Genomic DNA, 9,759 nt, shown 5'->3' with positions numbered 1-9,759 from the left:
TGATCATGTATAATAACCCAATATTTATCTCGAATAGTTTTAGGTGATTCGTACAAGCGTTTGGGGACAAAACTATAATACTCTGTAGCAAATGGTTGCCGATACCTTGTAATTTTCAACCACGTTTATTAAATTAAGTGGAAATGGAGTTTATAGGGTAAGATTATTTAACTATGTACATATAATCACAGATATGTATATAAGTCGTTGAAAACTCATCCTTTACCTCGGTATGTTGGAGATATACTCGTATCTAGTATCAAATCTGATTTGATCGACAATAAAATGCAACATTAGTTAACCAAGTGCCCTCTTTACTTAAATCCGATTGCAGGTGTGATCAAAAGTGAAAGGGGTATTATTTGGTAGCAGTGACAATAGAATTGTGGGTGTGTTTCTATTCAGAAGCTCAAATACGTATATATGTATATGTATACATACGTACATATTACTTTTACTAAAAAATATTTAATTTTATCAATCAAAAAGCAAGTTTCTTGTTATTTTATTAATTATCCAATGAAAAAAGCTAAAAAATATGACTGTGCATATTTTAGTGGGCCGCGGGAAGCACTGCAGTGAAGAGAAACGAATATGGATGCAATCCCTCATAAACAACGGTAAATCCTACAAGGGAGTGGAAAGAATTGTAAGGCGTTAAGTCACAACGACTCACAATGCAATTATTTATAAAAAAAGACGAAAAAAGGGGCGCAATATGGATTCTTTCCGAGAATTTTACACCAATAGTTGTAAGATGTGCCAAGACTCGACCTAGAATGTCAGCTATGGAGATTCGGAATGAACTGAACCTGGCTTGCGGTGTTCATACAGTGAGAAGACTTCTACATGAACATAATTTATATGTACGCAGTCCTCGATTTGCCGATTGAGAAATCTCGCAACATCTTTTAGACAGACGAGTCGAAAGTTATTCTATATACACTCCCCTAATAGAGAGTACGACCCCAGATTCAGCACAAAAAGTATGAAGCTTGGCGGTTTGCATTTTATGGTTTGGGGTGTTTTTCTTACAGGCCCAATTTTTTTGTGTAGTCCCAATTCACAAGATTACTAGCATAATGGACCGACACAAATTCGTGGATATAATGCAGTATATTATGATACCATTTGCTGAAGAGAACATCCCGCTGAAAACGATATTTCAGCAGAATAATGACCCGAAGCACACCAGTAGGGTGGCAAAGGAGTGGTTTCGGGTCAATAAAATTGATGTCATGGATAGGTCAGCTCAATCGCCTGGCCTATATCTTATTGGAAACCTTTGGGCAGACGTTAAGAAAGTCGTATGGAATGACAAACCCAAAAAAAACAATGAGTTGTGGACCGTAGTGCAGCAAGCATGGCAGAACATACCACTAAAAAGATGCCAGAGTCTCGTAGATTCTATGAAGAGGCGTTGTATTGCCGTTATTAAAAATCATGGCCATGCTACCAAGTACTAATATCTGGTATAGACGGAACTTCCAAAAATCCTTCAGTTTAAAAAAAAAAAAATTATTACTTTACYACTATTTTACTGTTCCCATCAAATTTCATATAACAACACAACTTTGTGAATAAATATATCTTACACCCATTCAAATTAAAATATTTTTATTAATAAACGTAGCCAGGGAAATATGATAAACTTTTCCATTTCAATTGATGTTAAAATTGTTTAGAATTTTGCATAACTCACAGGTATGTAGAACTCTAACATCCACTACTATTTCACTGCTCACAGCTGTATATGTATATGTATATGGGAATCTATTTTGGTTTATACATAGGTTGGTGTAATGTTTTCAGGTACTTCACGAAACAAATATAAAAATTTTGGTGGAGAATTAATCAACTGTAAAAAAAACGAAATTAGCATAAAGTTGGCATCAACATTCATTTTATTATTTCCCGTTTTTGGTCATTATTCGTATTGTTTAATCGATCGCAACTTGTTTAACGGAATAATTTTTTTTTTCGCTCGACACTCCTTTGAGTTAACGCTACAAATGTATTCTCTTAACTTATTTTGAAAACCTATCTCAATGGAAACTATATACATATACATATGCACAGTATATGTACACATAATATATAATGTACTTATGTATAATCTTCTGTTCCATTTCGGTTTTGCTCGTAAATGAAATAGAAATATTAGGTACATTAGTATAATGTTGGTATTTAACCGGCAGAATTTATATCGTAGACATCTAAGAAAAGTCAAAATGTAAAAAGTATTAGTTAAAAAAACGTTATTGAAAAATTGGGAGTCACTTCCACACATGTTCAAATTTTCTTCGCGCACACTTTGCGCTACATAGGTTAGGTTACACTGTCCGGCCGTAACGCCAATCATGGTCCAACTGGTCATTAGTAATGCTAATTGAAGGTTAAGTTTAATTTGAGTTTAAAGATTCGTCATACAGGACGCTAACGTTTCTTGGTCGATATCTGTATAATTATGATACGTCATCTAGTACCTTGAACTGAGAAATTATTAGATATCTAAGACGAAGCATAAGAGAGGTTCAACTATCTCAATGCACTTTCTGCATATATCGTCGTTACTTATGCACATTGGGCTCGCATGTGATGCTAATAATTTGTCACTTGTCATTAGGCCAACAACCGTCTTACAGTCTTTCGAGACCGTGTGGGTAAAAATCACGCGTGGTTTTCTTCGGGGATTTTGTACATGATCGTGGTGATTCTGCATAACCTTAAGGCATTCCATCTCGCTTTTACTCGTCTCTCAGCGCTTTCGGAAATTTCATTGTATATCATGTTTACTGACTTTCGTATTTCTTGTGCTGGTTTGGTAATCAGAAGGATAGCACATTTACCAATATAATAAATCATTAGTAAATCATTTTCGTTTCCTGGAATACCTTTCCTGGTACCCAGTATGATGCAGCTGCTACATCTACTGACGTCCACTACATCTACGGTCTCCCTGCTTTCAAGCGCATATACATAAACTTATCGCTTATCAATTCAACAATCGGTGGTGTCGAATACATAATTAGAAGGAGATCGAATAAGATTAAAGCTAGTATGTTATATAATCAACATAACCTCTTGTGAAATTTTCGCCTGCAAATTATGCAAGTTGATAAACAGAAACAAAGTTGAAAAAAAAAATGATTTTGTTTAAAGTCACCCTATTGATGGTAATTAGAACACACTTAAAACAAAATTGGAAAAACTGTACCTGTAGAAAAGGTCAATATTGACGAATGTCTCTTTGATCTACTTTCCCAATCCTAATATTCCCAATACTGTCTGAAAGTGCGAAGAACTCGTTTATTTACATGTCAAAATACCCATCCATATGAGCAGCATGTCTTTTGTGAAGTTTCTAAGCTTCATTGTATTGTTTGTTTAATTTACCCACTTGTGAGGCTAATGCTACTATTTGATTATAACGAAAAATAACAGAGGATATCGTCATTGTCGCTTAGCATTAAAATAAACTCAAGAATTTATAGGATTTAACAGTGTATAATTCACATCGAAACAGAAAAAAAAAAACAAAAAAAATGCGAAATAAAAAATGCAAAGCCTCGAGCTGAGTAATCGTCTGTTTTGAAAAGCGCCTCGAGGCTTGCAACACGCATCTTTCACCCAATTACCAGCACCAACTGTCAGCAAGGCAATGAATGATGGTCCCATGTACGGGAATTCACGCAGTATAGTTGGGGCTATGGCAGCTGACAAACCCCTCCCATTTCAAACACAAGAAATAACTTCACGCATTCTATATGGCATTGTATTCGTGGTCGCATGTTTTATTGCTGCCGACGTTGTTATTATTGTTATCAGTGCATTGCACGCATAAATAAGAGTGCGACGACGGCGAGTGTCATAAAATTTAAATGCCTGCTTTGGAGCTAATTTAGATGATCACTTTCACGCCACTCTCAACCTATCGTATTCTTGTAGAAAACTTCAAAGTATCTATAAGTTTAGGCTGTGCTCATAATGCGGGAATACCTGTGTATGTACTAATTTGAGTGGGGAATAGTCAACTCTTGCTAGATCCTGTTTTCAATTACTTTAGTTCTCTATTTTGCAATGCGACAGTGAGTGCGCTTGTGGTCGGTCTACCTGTGCGTATGCAAGGAAACGTATAGAAGTAATGTTGTATTAGTTGTTCTGTTGAGTATTTAATGTACTAAAATTAATGAAATTATATTGTTATATTGTCAATGTGTACTCTTCGCAGATACTTATGTACGCATACTTAGGAAGTAGTTCATCCGAGCGCGGTATGCCCCTACCAGGCTATCCTCGACATGCGGACATGCGACATAATAGATTGATATGACACTGACCTTATAAAAAAAATTTAAAGGCATTATTTGACACAAAACTCTTTTCAAATAGTAAATTCTTACGACTACGTTCGTACAAAATGCCATTTCATAATATTCACTGAGAAAGCAATGATTTGCTTATGCTCACAGAAAACAGTTTTTTTATTAAATGCCGACGTCCCAAGATTGCTTTCGAAGCATTCATAGCATATAGAATTCAGCGGGTGGAAAATATTTATAAGCAAACCAATTGTGAATCCGCTATGGAGCATTCTAAAAATACTCATATGGATTAACACCCTTGATTCCAGAAGTACAAGACGTAGTGGACAATAAATTCATTGTGGTCAAAATGTGGTTCTTCTCAATGTGCCCCTGGGACAATTGAATGGATGATTTATATTTAGGCAATGTACCGAAGTTTACGGATAGTTACATGTTAAGACGAATAGTTTGAAATCTTTTAGTGTTAACGAGTTTCGTGAGAATTCACGACGTCCCCCCATTATATAAGCAACAGTAAATAGGTTTGCTCTTGAATTAATGGTGAGTTAATACTGCAAAATATAAATGCACCTCCAAAGAACGGGGTAATTGGTTGATTAGTTATGTATTTGACCATACGATTGTTATTCAATTTTAATACAAATAGTCTATCTCAGCGTAGCCATGCGGAAATAAATAGTTAATAAAAAAAAGCAATTCTATCGGAAATTAATTTGATAAAGAGATCATATCATTCTATTCGAATGTCATATATGTATGTTAGTGCCCACATAAGATTAGTGTGATATAAACAACGCTCTTTAATTGTAATATTTTCTCAACCAGACAGAAACATTAAGCATTCAATTAAAATTTTTAAAAGACTACAACAAGACTTTAGCACATTTCTAATTCAAAAGGATGGACCCAGAACAAAACAAAAAGACTTGTCATATTCATTGCCTCCGTTATGTATGTACTATACATGTACATATCGTCACCTGAAATGCAAAATAACGTATCATAAAAAAAGTCGAAATTGAGTGTCTTATTGATTACGCTACTACTTCAAATTACATACATAATATTGCATGTGTTCAACCAGTTTTAACCAATATTAAAATTTTTTTCACTCATGTTCTATTTTATTTCTTGTTTCATTCATGCTATTGTGAATTTCCGAAATTGTTGTTACGTTATTTTGCATTTCAAGTGACGATATGTACTTCATAAAGTACATTTCATATGTATAGCAAATCGGAAATTACTTTATAGTTAATTACTAATCTAATATTTTGTCTAATGAAGTTTATTTTAAATAAAAAAGGAATATGGTCTTGGAAAAAGGAGAGGGTTATTACTTACACACATATGCACAGTATATGTACACATAATATATAATGTACTTATGTATAATCTTCTGTAAAATCTTAATAAATAATTGTGAGTGTCTGAATTTACTTGTATACTGATGCGTACGTAGATAAGTATTGTATACATATTTGTACAGTTTACTTCTTGTTTGGCTTCTGATGAAATGTTTCAATATGGTATTTGCGTATACAGGGTTTGTCCGGAAAGTAACAGGACTGATTTTCTTCCGCCGCGACTGTACTTCGGAGCGGGCGCACACTGACTGGATTCGCTATAGGGCGTTCCCAGCTAACAAACGAGCGACTGGTCAGTTGTCTCGGAGCACCTGAAGAGTCAGGACAAACATTTTCGGCGACATGTTTCGGTGAGTGGTGCAAGTCGTAAATGCAGCGTTCGTTAGAGCAAAGGTACGCGATTAAATTCTTTGTGAAACTCGGTAAATCTACGCAGCCGATTGAAAGTTGCAACACGACACCGCCCCGGCTCCCGTCGCCTTTCTTGTGAACAGCTACCTAACCAAGGCTTCCGAAACCGCAGATGTGGTCCCCGGACTTTTTTGACAAGCATTTTGGGACGACAGAGGGGATCCAAGCAGCATGCACCTCGGCTCCCAAGGCTATTCCGGAAAATGCCTTCCGTGACGTCTTCAAAGTTTGGAAATCGTGCTGTCAGCGCTGGATCGACACAGAAGGAGCATATTTTTTATAAGTTTTATAAAATTGTAACGATTGGTTCAAGGTTTTTTAAATAGTCTCCGTCCTATTACTTTTCGGACAATCTCTGTAGTATGCAAGTACATATGCATACATTTCATCATGTACAAAAGTTCGGCTTGAATTTAATTGATTGTCCGATGAAAGAGGAGCATAGAATGAGCTGAGTTAGTAGTATGCGTTTTTATTTGAGTTTGATACTTCGAAAGATATTTCGTAATAAGATCTTTTACGAAGCAAGGGAATCTCTGCAGAGTGTACTTATATTGTGTAAATGTTTGTACATATATGTATACATAGTTTTGGTGATGCTATATATGTATGCATATTATGTGAAATACCAAATTTATTGATGTGAAGAGTTGGTGTCAATCAACGATACTTTAATTGGATATTGATTGAATTAGCAGGGAAATAAATGCTGCGAGACGATTCGTACTGATTTGAGTATGCATCTGAATACATACGTATGTTTGCATATGTATACATTGTTATGCCTTGCAACATGTTGGCTGCAGTGTATTTTAGTTTTTCCACCAACGGTTGTATATATCAACTAAAAGTGATCAAGATAGATATAAGGTATATAACTGTCTGTCTGTCCTTCCGTCCATCCTAACTGTACCTTGAGTCAAAATTGAGATATCTTGATGAAGCTTGGTATGCGGGTCCCTTAGTACAAAAGTTCGCGGATGGGAGTAATCGGATCACTGCCACTCCCATAAAACGCCATTAACCGAAAACATATAAAGTATAATAACTAATAAATAAATTAAGGTATAGATAGGCTTATGAACATATCTCCTTAATATCCACTATAAAATGAGCGTTTTTTTGCGGAAATGAAATACCGGACATAGCCATTCCTTACTTGTTCTATCTTATATGGTGCCTAATAAGGCGTAAGGTTGCTCATATATATACATATATTAACACTTCTCAGCCTTCGACTCTATCAGCGATTGCATCTATCTTGTAAAACGACAGACCTTTAAGATTTGCTTTATATTTGAAAATAGAAAAACGGCACACGGAGCCATGCCTATCGAATAAGGAGGCCGATGCATCGTTACAGTATTGTTTTTGACCAAGAATTCACAAACAGGCAACCAAGTGTGAGCTTTTAATAAACGAAAATTGCTAAGCTCATAAAAATTAAGAAACATGACGATCGTGTTGAAATTTATTGCAATAAAGAAGTGCTCAAGCTATATTAGCCGACAGTTCACACTGTACCCTCAGCCGACAAGACTAAAAGGTGTTTTACCCGGCGCGGCTGGCCAAAAATGCCAAGAGACTGCGGGCCACTTACTGTCAGTTATGAGGAGGTGCAGAATGACATCAATATAGCGAAATCATCCAAATCCATTGGCCCAGATGGAATTAACACGTTGGTGCTAAAACATCTATGCTCGACGGAAGTAAGCTACCTAACCAAGGTACTCAACAAGCTCCTTCCCCTTCTTCCAGTAGTGATAACGTTTGAAGCCTTTTTACGACATTTGGGCCTCTCGGCTGAAATTTATTCGAGCCAGTTGAGGTGTAATCGCAAACCCTTATCTTTATAATAAGGCGAAAATTATTAAATTATGAACTTATATGTTCATATTACTTTTATTTAATTAGTGTCATTATTCCACACGCATTTCTGAAATCGAAAAAGCTTTCTGGGACTAAGATAGTGACTTGTTTTCTTATCAATAACCTAAATACAAAATATTTTCTGTACATTTTCATATCTGTATGCTCTGTGGTGTTTATATGTATATGATAAGTATGTATGCGATAAGATGTGTAGGTACTTACATATATTTATCTCTTTAATTTTCTTATTGGGGAGAAAAAAATGTATGCACTTATGTAGCTACGTACAAATACAATGTTTATCATATCATATCGGCAATCAATTGCACCGATACTCATTAGCTTCTTCTTCTTGATTGGCGTAGTCACCGCTTACGCGATTATAGCCGAGTTAACAACCGCGCGCCAGTCGTTTCTTTTCGCTACGTGGCGCCAATTAGATATTCCAAGTGAAGACATGTCCTTCTCCACTTGGTCCTTCCAACGGAGTGGAGGTCTTCCTCTTCCTCTGCTTCCCCCGGCGGGTACTGCGTCGAATACTTTCAGAGCTGGAGTGTTTTCGTCCATCCGTAACCGCTGTCTTTTAATTCGCTGAACTATGTCAATGTCGTCGTATATCTCGTACAGCTCCGTGGCCAACGCGCAAAGGACCATAAATCTTTCGCAGAACTTTTCTCCCGAAAACTCGCAACATCGACTTATCCGTTGTTGACATCGTCCAATCGTCCTCTGCACCATATAGCAGGACTGGAATTATGAGTGACTTATAGAGTTTGGTTGCACAGCTAGGTGTATGAAATATGAAATATACATACATAGTTGTACAATGGAACTAAATTGGACAAATGAAATATTCATATTATCCTCTTGCCGCTGCCAGCAAATAACATACATGTAACATATACATATATATAATCATACAAAATTAATTAACAGTTATGGTTTTCTAAATACATATTAAAATTTCAATATTATTATAATTAGCAATTACTAGTTATTAGTAATAAAGTCGAATCCAAACTCAAACAAGGTTAAACCTCTTATAAATGGAAAATTTGTTTCGTAATTATTTTGAAATTTCTTATCGTTAAATTACCTTTAGGATGTCGCTGTGCATGTGACATTTGGTGTTTCTCAAGGAATTTCCATAAAATGCCGCAAAAAAGTACGCGTAAGAACGCTATCAGTCGCGGAAAAATAAGCATTATTTCAGCCTTTGATAATGGAACAAAAAAAAAATTGAAGTGGCAAAACATTTCGATATCGCTCCATCAACCATAACATAAATTCTACAAATAAAAGAGTTTATTCTGCAAGCATCCTCTTTTACTCGTAGTAAACTAAAACAAGCATTGGCTAGCTAGATCATTTTAAACACCGGCACAGTATCTCATTCAAAAAATGTGCGGCGAAAGTTCGTCCGTTAATGAACGCGTATGTTCTGAATTACGAATCAAGGAATATAGGGTTTGTCCGAAGATGCTGCTTGGATCTCCTCTATCGTTTCAAAATACTTGCTTTTAATCGGTCTTTTCAGGCAAGGAAACAAAAAAGTCCGGGGACCACATCTGTGCTGTAGGGGGCCGGACTTGGTTAGGTAGCTGTTCACAAGAAAGGCGGTGTGAGCCGGGGATTTGTCGTGGTGCAACTTCCAATCGGCTGCGATGTCCTGTCGGACTCGATTGACCCTTGGTTTGAATTTGGTTTTTTATACTCTCGCAACAAAGTTGCTAAAGAGAGTATTATAGTTTTGTTCACATAACGGTTGTTTGTAAGTCCTA

Source organism: Bactrocera latifrons, unplaced genomic scaffold (genome assembly GCF_001853355.1).
Source record: "Bactrocera latifrons isolate USDA-ARS-PBARC rearing strain unplaced genomic scaffold, ASM185335v1 scaffold_47, whole genome shotgun sequence".
In the NCBI taxonomy this organism is placed as follows: Eukaryota; Metazoa; Arthropoda; class Insecta; order Diptera; family Tephritidae; genus Bactrocera; species Bactrocera latifrons.
The sequence above is the reverse complement of the archived record's forward strand: the minus strand, read 5'-3'. Positions refer to the sequence as shown.